The sequence below is a fragment of the Elaeis guineensis genome, chromosome 2, assembly GCF_000442705.2.
Source record: "Elaeis guineensis isolate ETL-2024a chromosome 2, EG11, whole genome shotgun sequence".
In the NCBI taxonomy this organism is placed as follows: domain Eukaryota; kingdom Viridiplantae; phylum Streptophyta; class Magnoliopsida; order Arecales; family Arecaceae; genus Elaeis; species Elaeis guineensis.
Window position 1 is genome coordinate 68,558,226 of NC_025994.2, and position 6,000 is coordinate 68,564,225.

The window sequence follows — 6,000 nt, forward strand, 5'->3', positions numbered from 1 at the left end:
TTAGCAATCAAATTGCTAATCGATCCTCTGCAATACTTGCACTAGGTTAAATGTCAATCGTATTGATCGTTTAATCCTAGAATGATTCTTAATCATTGATCAACCATCTGATCGGATCATGAACTCTAATGTGTGTGACCTCATAGGTCTAAACCTAAGTCGATAGCACAGAAATAAATTTTTATACCAATCAAAGTGACCATCTAGCAATGATACCCGACGGTCGGATAGGTCGAATGTGCATAAACAACATCCTTAGAACCCATGCGGATATAGTTTCCATATAATTCATCCTCTTGACCAAAATGCTCATAGGATACTCAGAGTTTAATGTCAACTCTGATCAGGTTGTCCACATTGTATTTCAAAATATCAAATCCATCTGATGGATTACCCTGGTCAAGATTTGCTAAATTGAAATACAGCGACTCATTCTTCTCCAACTCTTGGAGTGGTCAATCCCATCTGATCACACTCTACTTCTCAAGTACTTGACTGTGCCCAGAAGCCTTCCGTCACTGAATTAGAAATTCAGTTAGTCCAGTACCAAAGCACAGTGAGTTGCTTGCAAGTCACTGAGGTGATCTCAGGTCTAAGGGATACTTATACCTATATCCCATCAGAGACATTCTCGATAGCAGAATACTCTGAAGTTGGTCATGTTCCATGATGATGTATCCTTACATCTCACTAGTATGCTATACCAGTGTCTCCACACTGCTTGGTTAAAAGGACAACCAACCCATATAGCCTACAGCGACCTATGCTCAATAGAAGCTGTCATCCTTATTAACAGCATAACATTTGGTCATAAATAGTTTTAAGGACTAATCGATAAATCCTCTCTTTATGAACCTAAATAGTTCTAAGGATTTCATCATAACAATGAAGTTCATTAGAAGATGAAAACTTATGATGAAAATGTCAAAAATATATTTTATTTATTAACAAATCAATTACAATACAAGGTTGCTCAACTGTCAACAGGTTGACGATTGGCTTTTGGGATATATTTTCCAACAACTCCCGCTTATCCTAAAGTCACTCGGTACAGTATCTAATAACCATCTTCGACTTGTGATTGTCGAACTTATTTATCGCTAGGACTTTAGTGAAGAGGTCAGTCAGATTCTTCTTTTCGTTGATCTTCTGAAGGTCAACATCATCTCGATCCACATCTCCCAGACCAGATGGAAGCGGTGCAAAATATGCTTCGTCTGCTGGAGTGCTTTGGGTTCCTTCGTCTGAGCTATGGTACCAATGCTGTCGCAGTAAAGCAGGATCGGACCATCGAGAGACGGTGCTACTGTGAGCTCGATGATGAATTTTCTCAGCCACACAGCTTTCTTCGTGGCATCTGATGCTGCGATGTACTCCACCTCACAAACAGAGTCTGCCATAGTATGCTGCTTGGAACTCTTCCAGTAGATGGCTCCACCATTCAGAGTAAAGATATAACCCGATATGCTTTTGCTGTCATCATGGTCAGATTGAAAGCTGGAGTCTGTGAACCCCATAAGTTTCAGATCTGACTCGCCATAAACCAATCATTGATCCTTAGTATTTCTCAAATACTTAAGATGACTTTAACCACTTTCCAGTAGTTTTCTCCAGGATCAGATTGGTATCTACTCACTACTCCTAGTGAGTATGCCACATCTGACCTTGTACATATCATGACGTACATGATAGATCCCATAGCCGAAGTATATGGGACTCTACACATACACTCTCTCTCTTCAGAAGTTGTCGGACAATCCTTCTTAGAGAGAGAAATTTCATGGCCTATCGGTAGATAATCCTTCTTGGAATTCTCCATGCTGAATCTCTTCAGCACAGTATCTATGTACGTGGACTGGGATAACCCAAGCATCTTTTTAGATCTATCCCTATAGATCTTTATCCCTAGGATGTAGGATGCTTCACCCAAGTCTTTCATGGAGAACTGCGATGATAACCAAACTTTTATTCTCTGTAGTGCAGAGATGTCATTCTCGATTAAGAGAATGTCATCCATGTACAAGACAAGGAATACCATAACTGAACCATTTGCCCATTTATAGATATAGGGCTCTTCTCCATTCTTAACGAAGCCATACGTTTTGATCACCTTATCAAAATGCATGTTCCAACTCCGAGAAGCTTGCTTCAATCCATAAATGGATCTCTGAAGCTTGCACACCTTGGACACATCTGTGGATGTAAACTCCTCAGGTTGTATCATATACACCTCTTCAATCAGCTCTCTATTCAGAAAAGCTGTCTTTACATCCATATGCTAGATCTCATAATCCAGATGGATAGCTATTGCAAGCATTTTCTGAATGGATTTGAGCATTACCATAGGGGAGAACGTCTCGTTATAGTCAATACCATAATGTTGACGATACCTCTTGGCAATCAGATGGACTTTATAGGTCTCCACCTTTCTGTCTGTGCTCCTCTTCTTTTTGAAGACCATTTACACCCAATGGATTTAACCTCTTCAGGTGGGTCAACCAATGTCCATACATCCTTGATCTTCATGGACTCTATTTTAGATTTCATGGCTTCAAGCCATTTCTCGAAATCAGGTCTCTACATTACATCCATATAGATGATCGGATCTTCATCATTCTCATCGAGTTCGATGGGATCACCGTCCCGGACCAAAAAACCGTAGTATCTATCTGACTGACGTGGTACTCTACCGGATCGCCTTAATAGTGCAAGTACATTGGGCTCCGAATCTGATCTAATCAAATCCGACTCGGGTTCAGCTATTGATGTCGGTCCTTTTACCTATTGAACTTCATCAAGTTTAACTTTAGAGGCAACGGTTCCTTCACCAAAGAACTCCTTTTCTAAAAAGGTTGCCTTAAGGCTGACGAACACCTTTTGTTCATCAGCATGATAGAAAAAATATTTTTTGATCTCTTTGGGGTACCCTATGAATGTGCATTTATCAGACCTAGGTCCAAGTTTATCTGTAACTAACCGTTTGACATAGGTCGGGCACCCCCAGACCCTAAGGTATGAAAGTGCTGGCTTACGTCCTGTCCATATCTCATATGGAGTTTTAATTACAGACTTACTTGGAACCCTATTTAATAGATAACAGGTCGATTCGAGTGTATATCTTCAGAAGGATATCGACAAGCTGGCAAAATCCATCATGGATCGGATCATGTCTAACAGAGTTCGATTTCTCCTTTCAGACACACCATTATGCTGCAGTGTTCCTGGAGGAGTCCATTGAGAGAGAATTCCATTCTTTCCTAGATATGTGAAAAACTCACAAGAAAGGTATTCCCCTCCTCGATCAGATCGAAGAGTTTTAATACTCTTTCCAGTTTATTTTTCTACTTCACTTCAGAATCGTTTGAACATTTCAAATGAATCTGACTTATATTTCATCAAATAGATATATCCATATCTGGATAGATCATCCATGAAAGTGATGAAGTAAAAATATCCATCTCTAGCACTTGTGCTCATGGGCCCGCATACATCAGTATGTACTAGGCCCAAGAGCTCAGTAGCTCTCTCACCTTTTTTAGTAAAAGATGACCTGATCATTTTACCAAGAAGACAGGACTCATAGGTTGAAAGTGATTCACAATCACTGACTTCGAGGATTCTCTCTTGAGTCAATCTATTTATCCTGTACTTGTTTATATAACCTAGCCTACAGTGCCATAAGTAGATATCTGATACACTATCTAATTTAGGATGCTTGCCAAGAGAATAGACTACGTTAACAGGTTGTGATAACATATACACACCATTGTTCAAATATCCACAAAAAATAGTAACACCATTCATAATGATATTACAAACTTATTTCTTTATTGAAATTTCATAATCATTTTTGACCAGAAGACCTATAGAAATAACATTTAAAAAAAATTGAGATAGAAATGATAATCATTAAGAATAATGGTATGGGATTCAAATACAAGTTTCAAGATTCCTAATGCTAGAACTGGAACTGGTCTTCCATCTTCAACATTCAGGAACCTCTCGCCTTACTCGAATTTCTTACTGACCTATAACCCCTGCGACGAATTGCAAATATGATAAGGACTACTGGTATCCAATACCCAATCAGTTATATCATAAATAGAGAAATTGCAAGGAGTTATCATATAAATATCTTGCCCAGTAACAGCTTGCTTCTTTCTCTGCCTGTTCGGGTCCCGAGAGGCAATGTATTGAGGATAGTTCCTCTTCCAGTATCCCCGCTTCTTGCAAAAGAAACATTCAACTTGACTCTTATCAGGCTTGATCTTTCTGGTCTGGCCCTGCACTGATGTTCCAGTCTGAACTTGCACCTTCATCACTTTCTTCTTCTTGTTCTTCTTTCCTTTCTCAAAGGGTCGAGAACCAGAAAACGAACCTCCCACTAAGTTCACCGACTCCTTGTGGAGTTGATGATCCATCTCAAAGTTCTGAAGCAACCCCAATAACCCGTGGTAGTTTAGTTCAAGCTTTGTCATTCAATAATGAGTGAGGAATGGGAGATAAGACTTGGGCAGCGAGTTCAGTATTGTATCTTTCCCAAGCTGCTCATATAAGGGAAAGCCGAGCTTGCTCAAACGCTCCATCAGCTTGATCATGTATAATACATGATCAGTGACAGAGGCACCATCCCGTATTTTGGCGTTGAGGATGGCACAACTAGTCTTGTGCCTCTCTACGTCATCGGATGTGCCAAAGGCATCCTCCAACACTTGAAGCATGTCTTTTGGCTGAGCCGTCTCAAATCTATAATTGAACTCGTTGCTCATGGCAGCCAGCATGATGTAGTGCACCGTGGTTCGATCACTGAGCCACTTCTGGTAAGTATCTCTGACTGTTCCACGTGCATTGACAGCTGGCTCCTCAGGTGCAGGATCTATTATCACATATAGAATCCGTTCATGCTCCAAGACTATCTTCAACATTCGGTACCAGCTATCGAAGTTGGATCCCACCAAATTATCATTGTCCAACAATGATCGGAGCGATAGGAAAGTGGCCATATCTGCATAAAGAAAAATCATAACCTGATTAGTAATTGATTCATTAAACCTAAAGATTTAAACTTTAATCAAAAGATTTTTCCCACTATTTTATTCGAATTGGTAGCCTTTACCTCCAATTCAAGGAATTACCCTAATTCCTTAGTGGGTACTAGAATCCACTTAGACTGCACACAAGCTCAACTTTGGTTGGCCAACCCATGTACATCTAAGGGTAGGTTCATAATCAATTATTTCTCTAAATAATTTTTAATAATTTTAATTTTATCTCAGTCCCTAATTAGTAGGCTTTAGCCTCCATTGAAAAGGTCTGGTTAGGTCCAACCATTAACATGACTATACTTGGCCCATCTAGCCAATGAATGATTAGACCCAATTTTGGTTGGCTAACCTAACCACCATTTAGAAAGATACAGTCAAGAAATAATATTATGAATTATAATTCCATCAGCCGATAAGTGCCAGGCCTTTGAAACTTCAATGATTATCCAACTGATGGACCCATTATCATTCACTTAATCGGAGGCTATGATCTAGTTATCACCATAATTATTTTATTTTAAGGATCTAATAATTTTAAAAGATTTAATTAATTTAGAAGAGGAGGTCAGATGAACCAGCTTATCATAATCCTCCCACTGGCTTCATCAAGTCAGCTTAAGGGAGACCATTAAAAGGGCTGGTCTAGGAGCACCTAAATCAGTCACACTGATTTACCTAGCTGACATGGGTCAGCTTGAATAGTCAAGTGATCCGATCAAAATATAATTTCACCAAGAGGCCAGATAAGTTCGATCGGTGGGAGGGTCTACCAAAGCTTGTCTTAGACACCATCAGAAATGGTCAGGTAAGTAGGCTGCCAATTAAAAACCACCGGTCTGGTTTACCTTAGACACCAACTGATTTAATTAGTTTCAATTAGATCAACCTAACAGTTCATGCTAAACTGCTTAGCCAAGAATCAAGTCCATTTGGTTCTCGTTAAAGACATGGACTT